Source organism: Sapajus apella, unplaced genomic scaffold (genome assembly GCF_009761245.1).
Source record: "Sapajus apella isolate SASKATOON/1434 unplaced genomic scaffold, GSC_monkey_1.0 scaffold165, whole genome shotgun sequence".
Taxonomy (NCBI): domain Eukaryota; kingdom Metazoa; phylum Chordata; class Mammalia; order Primates; family Cebidae; genus Sapajus; species Sapajus apella.
Window position 1 is genome coordinate 836,578 of NW_022437105.1, and position 8,901 is coordinate 845,478.

The 8,901-nt window shown below is 47.1% G+C and overlaps 1 long non-coding RNA gene across 1 annotated transcript in view; it reads left to right on the forward strand.

Moving 5' to 3' along the window:
* LOC116542244 overlaps positions 1 to 8,289 on the forward strand; it is a 22,865-nt gene extending 14,576 nt beyond the window's left edge. The window contains exons 2-3 of the long non-coding RNA XR_004265134.1: positions 1,582 to 1,704; positions 7,796 to 8,289. This is a non-coding gene — a long non-coding RNA (uncharacterized LOC116542244). The remainder of the gene's footprint in view (positions 1 to 1,581; positions 1,705 to 7,795) is intronic.
* Positions 8,290 to 8,901: the final 612 nt, after the last annotated feature.

The window sequence follows — 8,901 nt, forward strand, 5'->3', positions numbered from 1 at the left end:
CAGTGGCCCCAGCAGCTCTAGGAGCGGCACAGAACATGCGTTCACTCCCAGACGCACACACACCCCGCGGGGGCAGCCAGTCCCGGAAGTAGCACACAGGTGTTTCCACCACCTTCATTTGATATAAACTGCAATACCACTAACAGACACTCAGTAATGACTGCAAAGTGAGGGTACACTTTAATCTTTCAGAAATAAGAAATTTTTGGGAAAGTTATATAATTGTATAAGTGTAACTGTTAAATAATTACATGAATATTTGTTATAGCTGTTGGCCTGTACCGGGTGTATTAGTCCAGTCTCGCTTTGCTACGAAGGAGTGCCTGAGGCTGGGTAATTTGTAAGGAAAAGAGGTTTAGTTTAAGAGGAAAAGAAGAGGTTTAATCCACAGGCTATGCAGGAAGCATGGGGCATCTGCTTCTAGGGAGGCTTTGCGGAGCGTTCATTCATGGCGGAAGGCAAAGCCCGAGCAGGACCCAGAGGGAGGTAGCAGGTGCCACACACCTTAAACAGCCGGATTTCCTGAGAACGCCCTCACGAGAACAGCAGGAGGGGATGGCGGTAAGGCATTCATGGAGGATCCAACCCTGTGATCCACCTCCTCCCGCCAGGCCCCGCCTCCAACACGGGGGTGACAGCTGAACATGAGATTTGGGCGGGGACACAGACCCACACCGTGTCGCCTAGGATGGGAGTTTGCTGATTCTTCTCATGCATGCTTTAGACCATATAATTAAAAGAAGCAGTTACGTGAACGCTCTCTACCTCTGAACTAAGGGATTCGGGAACATTGATGGTGTGTAGTCACTCACCCTTTAGTTCGAACTCCACCGTTGTTAGGTGCACATCCTCGCTGGGGTCCTGAGGTGGGGGGTGCTGGCGCAGGCGGCTCCCAGTGAATGGGAGAGGGATGCTCACTGTTCCTCACTGTCTGTAACTGTCCTGTGGCCTTACATGGCTTCTGCATTCAAACCCTGCTGATTGACTGAGGAAATAAGCAATTTAGACGTTAGGAGACCTGTCTACAATTACACAACAAAATTGATAATAATTGCTATGTAACTGCTCCAAGCAATACATATCTCTTAGGGCAAAGGTAAAGAATAAAGCCAAGACCGTACATGTAGACATAAGGCTCAGAGTGCTCTGCAGACGTGCACACGGCTGCCTTCAGTGAAAAGAATATACAGAAGCACCCAGCTGCTTTCAAAGGGTGAGACTGCAATCTGCAAATTACCTGGAAAAAAAAATATAAAACGAAAGACTTCAAAAGAGGACTTGTGGGTCTTACTGTCCTTTGTTTGTTTTGTTTTTACTTACCCTATGTGGCGAACTATTCAAATGGGCATGGATGACATTGATTTTCTCAGGATCTCCCTGTAATTTAGTTCTTGACTTGATAGCAAAGGAAGACTCAGAGAGTTTTCACGCCTTCATTTCCCCCAGCAGTGAGTCCTCAAATGTCCAAGGTACAGTCTTGACAGAGAACTCATAAGCACAAACAAAACAGGCAAACAGGCAGAAAACAGCAGGCTGGTGTCGCACACGGACCCAGCCCACCTGCCTATTACCATTCGCCAGGCTCTGTCCAGGAGACCTCAGTTCCAAGAATAACAGGAGGGAGGGGAAGGGTGTCGGCGTCTTTCCAGAACCTGCTAGCAGGCTGCAGACAGAATTCTGACACATGGAGACACCCGTTAGCAGGTAGGCACATACTTGTCACTCACATCTTCCTGGTGCATTCCTTCCTGTCACTGCCCCCACCACCTCCTGACATGTCCCACCATGTGACTTCGCAGGTTAGCTGGCCCCTTGGTGAGTTTTGTATGAATGGCACCACGTGTCTTTTGTGTCTGGCTTCTTTGGTTCAATATTATGTATGAATGTAGCAGCAATTGGTTCGCTTTTACCACTGCATGTAGTAGCAGAATGGATAAACTGTAACCATATCCAAGGGACACAGAGGGCCACAGTCCCTTTGCCTGGACCCTCAGGACCAGCGGGCCAGTCCTACCTGAGTCTCGGCTGCACCCTCTGGCTCTTAGAGGTCTTGGGCTGCACGAAAAGAAAATGCAACTTCCAAGGGATGTGGTTACAGCTTAGTAGCTGAATGGATAGTACTATATTCCTGTGGATATAGCGACAGTTTATCCACCCTGCTGCTAACACAGGACCCAGCTGTTTCCTCTTTTGGCTGTTGCAGAGCGCGGCTCTGACACTTGTGCGTTTCTTTTGGTTGGATATACCCGGAAGTGGAATTGCTGGATCATAAATTCTGCATATTTGTGATCCGTTTGTTTCTTTCTTTAAGCACACAGTGAAATAAGCAGATCATAAGGATACTGTCTAATGAGCTTTGACTGTTGTACACACCCGTGTGACTCACTAATCAGCTGACTGTTGTACACACCCGTGTGACTCACTAATCAGCTGACTGTTGTACACACCCGTGTGACTCACTAATGAGCTCTGACTGTTGTACACACATGTGCAACTAATGAGCTCTGACTGTTGTACACACACGTGTGACTCACACATGGATGGGATCAGGGAAGAGCATTTCTATAACTCATGCATTTTCTCTGGCCAGGTCCCCAAGCATTTGCTATTGGGATTTCTAGCACCCTAAGTTAGCTCTGCCTGTTCCAGAACCTTGTATGGAAGGAATCATACAGCGTGAGTCCCTTCGTTTTTGGCTTCTTTGGCTTAGTGTGATCTTTGACATTTGTCCAGCTTACAGGAATCATTATTCCCTCCTTTAGATGGTGATTCTGCAACCTCTTTTGTCTCCTGACCAGCCGATGGGCAGTTGTGTTATTTCTGGTGTGTCACTATTACAAATGAACTTCCCTGATTCTTTTTGTAAGCGACGTTTTGTGGACTGTGTTTCCATTTGTCTTGGAAGTGGGTGAATACCTTGGGGTGGAGGGGCTGGTTCATAGGGTAGACAGACGCTTCCTGTTTCCGGGTGGCTGCGCATTGCATATGTGGCCAGCAGCACGGGAGCCCCTGTCCGTCCACATCCGCCAGCTCTGGGTGTTGTCTGTCTGTTTGGTTGTAGCCATTTCAGAAAGTGTATGAACTTGCATTTTTTTTTTAATGCAGCCCAAGACTTCTAAGAGCCAGAGGGTGCAGCTGAGACTCAGGTAGGACTGGCCCGCTGGTCCTGAGGGTCCAGGCAAAGGGACTGTGGCCCTCTGTGCCCCTTCGCCACCTGCTTTCCCAGGATGTGGGCAGGGATCTGGTTACGGTGGCTGCCATCCTTTTCCGCACCAGCACCCCGCAACACACACTTGCACTGCGGCATCCTTGGTAATGAGGGTGAGGCGAACCTTGCTTTTTTCTTCACTTTACCAGTTAAACACAGATTAGGTGTGACCTTTGGCTACTTACTTGCTGTCTCTGCATCAGTTTCATTATTTGCACAATGAGGGTACTAACGATTGTTATCTCCAACAAAAATTGCAGAAACACAGGAGCTCAGACATGAAGCAACTAGAACAATGTTAGGCAGCTTGTAACTACTTAGATTGTATTAGCTAGTGCTAGTCACATGCTTCTCACTGAAGAAAACAAAAAGCCTGTCTCATTTCAATTACATCGTATTGCATTTAAGCTTCACACCCACATTCAGCATTCTGTCGACACAGATCGAAGATGCTGAAGATAACAGAAAATTTCCAGCATATGCCGGAAGGAATGTGGAGCTAAGGGAAAAGACAAGATTCACAATTACTAACCAGTTTTAGCTAAAACTGTGAGATAAGAGAGGATATCCAAATATGTAGTAACTCAGTATGCAATAAAATAATAACAATACTATTTTAATGAATTGTATTTAAGAAAAAAATTGTATAAGAATATTTGCCGGGCGCGGTGGCTCAAGCCTGTAATCCCAGCACTTTGGGAGGCCGAGGCGGGTGGATCACGAGGTCAAGAGATCGAGACCATCCTGGTCAACATGGTGAAACCCCGTCTCTATTAAAAATAAAAAAAATTAGCTGGGCATGGTGGTGCGTGCCTGTAATCCCAGCTACTCAGGAGGCTGAGGCAGGAGAATTGCCTGAACCCAGGAGGCGGAGGTTGCGGTGAGCCGAGATCACGCCATTGCACTCCAGCCTGGGTAACATGAGTGAAACTCCGTCTCAAAAAAAAAAAAAAAAGAATATTTTAGGAAATAGAGATTTTAGGTTTCATTGGGAAAATATGATTCCTTTTCTTTTTAAATGATACTAAGCACACATATGATTATGTTTGTAAGATATTTTAAAGTTTCTGAAAGCACTTTAATAGAATTTATAATTACAACCATTGGAGAATGTAAACAGAAATGCGTGTAAAGTATTTCCTGATGTGAAGAAAGGATGTCAGAGTCATGCTTTGTGGAGGACCAGGGGAAAGTAAAACAAAAATTTGGATGAAAGATGAAAGTGTTTACAGGTAAACGTGATCTAAAAGTTATCCATGTAAAACCTAAATCCATTCCAGCATTATAACCAGAATCTGCCCAACACATAGTAAAATTCCAACGAGGAATAATAATGCATTATATATTTCATAATAGCTAAAAGAGTAGATTTTCAATGTTCTTACCACAAAATCAGTAAGTATGTGAGGTGGTGAATATGTTAATCAGATTGATTTAATTATCCCGCGATGTAAACATGTATCAATACATCACATTGTACACCATGCCAGATGGAATTCTGCATGATCTGTCAATTAAAAGTTGAATGGAAAATAAAATCCAAATTAATTTTACAGAATGTGTTTCGGTATCCAACAAGTATTTTATAAAGGATTGAACCATGTGAAGTTGCTGGTTTATTTATTATTGTTTTTAAATTTAACAAGGTAGAGTAGGCTGGAGGCAGTGGCTTGTGCCTGTAATCCCAGCACTTTGAAAGGCCGAGGGGGGAGGATTACTTGAGGTCAGGAGTTCAAGACCAGCCTAGCCAACATGGCGAAACACTGTCTCTAATAAAAACGCAAACATTAACTAGGTGTGGTAGCAAGCACCTGTAATTCCACCTGCTCAGGAGGCTGAGGCAGGAGAATCACTTGAACCAGGGAGGTGGAGGCTGCAGTGAGCCGAGATGGCACCATTGTACTCCAGCCTGGGCAACAGAGCGAGACTGTCAAAAAAAAAAAAAGGGTTGAATAGTGACCATTTCAGGCAATTTAATCGTACATTGGTAAACGTACACACCAATGCCAACTTCATTAAGTCCCCATGTAAAAAGGAGGAGTTTAAATAAGTGGGTCAACAATAAACGCAGTAAGTGAGAAGAGTCTGACATTTTCTTAAGAAAAAGAAAGAGGGACGTTTAAACAGACCCCATCAAGATTTCAAAGAATGGTGAATAAAACACAAAACAGGACCTCAGGGGGCCGGGAAACCAAGCATGCGGACTCCAGAGGAAGAGCGTGTTCGTGTGCTCACCGATGTTCACCGTCACCGGAAAGCGTTCTACTTGCAGTGCCCCCGCAGTAAGGTGTTTTCTGGGAGTGTCAGCTGGAACTGCAGTGGGAAGGGTGTTGGGAGCCGGGTTTGTCCTTGCTATGTGACATGAACACACGGGATTCCCAACCCCAACCCTAAATGTGAACTAGACTTGCCTGTTTGCTCATACATTTGTAACTTGATTTATTACAAAAGAAAAGTACTGTTTTCTTGCCATTACAAAAGCAATACATGCTTATTACAGAACAATTGGAAAAAAATGAAAGAAAAAGAAACAGTTTTCAAAATCTTACCTTCCAGAGTTGCATTTCTAACAGCCCTGTTTGGAGCCCATTTTTATCTTTTGGGGGTCCTATATTTTAAAATGAAATTACACAACACACAGTGCATTAGCCTGTTTTCACACTGCTATGAAGAAACGGCCGAGACTGGGTGATTTATAAACGAAAGAGGCCTGATTGACTCACAGTTCCGCATGGCTGTGGAGGCCTCAGGAAACTCACGATCACGGTGGAAGGCGAAGGGAAAGCAAGGAGCTTCTTCCACAGCGGCAGGGGAGAGAAGCACAAATAAGGGAAATGCCAGATGCTCATGAAAGCATCAGATCTCGTGAGAACTTACTCATTACCACGAGAACAGCATGGGGGAAGCTGCCCCCAGGACCCAGTCACCGCCCCTCTCAACACGTGGGGATTACAATTCGAGATGAGATTTGGGTGGGGACACAGCCACTCCACGTCACACGGGTAACCTGTGCTCTGTGCTCAGCGTTGGGTGCCTGCTGTCCTCTGGCTCTGTCCCCTACCTTGGCTCATGGTGAAGTGGATGTTCAATCTTTTTTGGTGCACGTAACAGTTTATCAATCGAGGCTTGGATGAGAGTCCTTGATCCCTGTGGTGCTGCCCACGGGGTGACTCCTCGCTCAGCCACCCCCGCCCCGGCCCCGCTCTTGGCTGCCTGTGTCTTTCCTGCCAGGGAGTCCGTGGCAGCACCAGCCTGCTCCTTCCTCTTCCTGCACCAGCTCACCCAGTGAGCACCTCGGCATTCTTTCTTTTCAGTCCTTGAACACACGGCTAGTGACGATTTATGTCAAGTTCTCTTTGTTAAGTCGTGGGTCTGTATTATCTCCCGACCCAGCCTGAATGGTCACACTTGCTACTACAGCTAAATGTGTTCATATGTCTTTAGAAAACAGACACAAAAGGTGACTTGCTTGTGTACACTGAAAAGGTCGCCCCTCAGAAAGTTGTAGTGATTCACACTTTCAACAGCTATGCCTAGGCCCGTGTTTTGACAAACCTTGTTAGACTGATTATTATTTTTAACTGCATTAAGTTAAAATAAGTATAACCTATTTATATAAATGAAATCAACTAAATATAAATATTTAAAACTAATTAGATAATCCTGAAAGGCAAGGAATAAAGAGGACTAAATTCTGTGCACAGTCTAACTTTTGGACTCTGTTTTACTCTTATGAGGCATTTACCAGATAGGGCACTGTGTTTCGGAAACAATGGTCTGTTTATTCCTCTTAGGTAACCTATGAACATACATTGGTCTTCCTGTTACGACTGGAGGCTGCATTAGGCCAGTCTGTGGCCTGAGGGTGTCAGACTTCACAGTGAACGGTGGCAGGAGGGAGTCCTGTGGTTTCAGAGCCTGGACTCTGAAGTCAGACCTCCCAGGGACCTGGAGGCCAGCCACACTGTGGATCCCACTGTCTACGAGGAACTGGGTCACAGGAATCACACAGAATGCCTCTGCTGCCCCTCGAGATTCTCTGGAGAGACGCCTCTCCCACGGTGCACCCTGCGTTTGCTGTTTGCGGCCAGTGGTAAAGCACAGGTGCCCAATGTGGTCCCCGGGGCCGCGGGGGGAAGGAGGTACATCCATGTGGTCCTGGAAGGCTCCACGGAGAAAAAACAGATGGCCCCTGGCAAGCTCCGCCTGGTCCAGTCCCTCCTGTTCTCAACCTTATGGCCTGCTGAGGTCCAGTCTGGGCCCACACTCACCCACGCTGCCCTTTTGCTTGTCGGATGGCCTTGGCTGTGAACGCCTCCCCTGAGGTGCCAGGACACGTACCCGCCCTCCTCCCAGGCCTCTCCCGTGTCCCGTCCGGCCACGGGACCCTCCCTGACGCCGCCCAGGGCCTCATCTCCCTCCGTGGGCTCGGGTCACATGTCTTAGAATCTGTGCGAAGGCGCGTCCCTCTCTTCTGCTTTGTGGAGGACGCTTCCCACCACCAGCTCCTCCTTAACGATTGGTTTCATGGTGGAGGGGAGCTGGCGGGGCTTGGAGGCTAATTTTGCCCATTCTTCACCCTTACAGAGCCCAGACAGCTTCGGGATGTTTCCTGCTTGAATTCCCAGCCTGCCGTTTCCTTCTCTGTGTGTCTGGCCCGTGTCGGGAATGTACTCAGCAAGCAGGCACTGGGGTCAGGCGCTCAGGCGAGACACGACCAAGCGGTGCGATGGCTTCAGTCTTCCAGGGCTGTGTCCAGAAACTGACAGCATCCATCTATGCAACCGAGGGCTCTCTGAGCTCGGGTAAATGCAGTAAGGCAGAGGAACATTTTGTCAGCAGCGTGCCCAGCCAGAACACTGCAGGAAGGCATTTTAGGCTGTGATGAAGTCTGTGGTCTTTACCCAGGTGAGTGTCCCTGGGTAAATTGTGCGTCAGTTTCTCTTGCATCAGGAAATATTTGAAACAAGCAGGGCGTCCACGTCAATTTCCAAAAGAAAATTCTTAATTAAAGAAATAGCATTTTGTTGCTTTTTCTCTTTAGCAGCAGTGGAATGAACTGACTGAGATCACTTCATTTGGCAAAATATTATAACAGTGATTTCTCATCCTCTCTGTTTCCAGCCAATGCATCTTATTTTGTTAAAACGTACGTAACATGAAAGTCAATGTCTCACCTGTTTTTAAGCGTGCAGTGCAGTGGCAGTGAGCACAGTACCACTGCGGTGTGAGCGCCACCACCATCCACCTCCAGATCTTACGTTCCCCAGCCGACCTCAGTCCCCTGAGGCCCGACTGCCTCCAGCCATTTGGGTTCACACTCACATTCAGGTCAGGTTTTCACTCCAGCAACTTTGGCTGTTTTGTTTTGTTTTCTGATTTGGAAGGAGTATCTGAGGCAGTGGAGGCGTAGGTGGCAGAGCGGTGGACGTTCACTAGAAAACAGTCAGGGTGTGCTGTTGGTACGTGGGTGGAACACGTCTGCGTGGTTATTTTTGAATCTTTTGCTCCCGTGACTTATGTTTATGTGCCATATTAAGCTGCCAGGCGCTGGAAGGCTTGGACTTCGCTGTAGCACGTTTGTGGAAGCCTGCAGTGAGCACTGAGTCCTGTGCTCTTGATTGATCGATTTCAGAATGGATCGATCAGATTGCAGCGCTCCCACGGGTGCCGCCAGTTGTATAATTCATCAT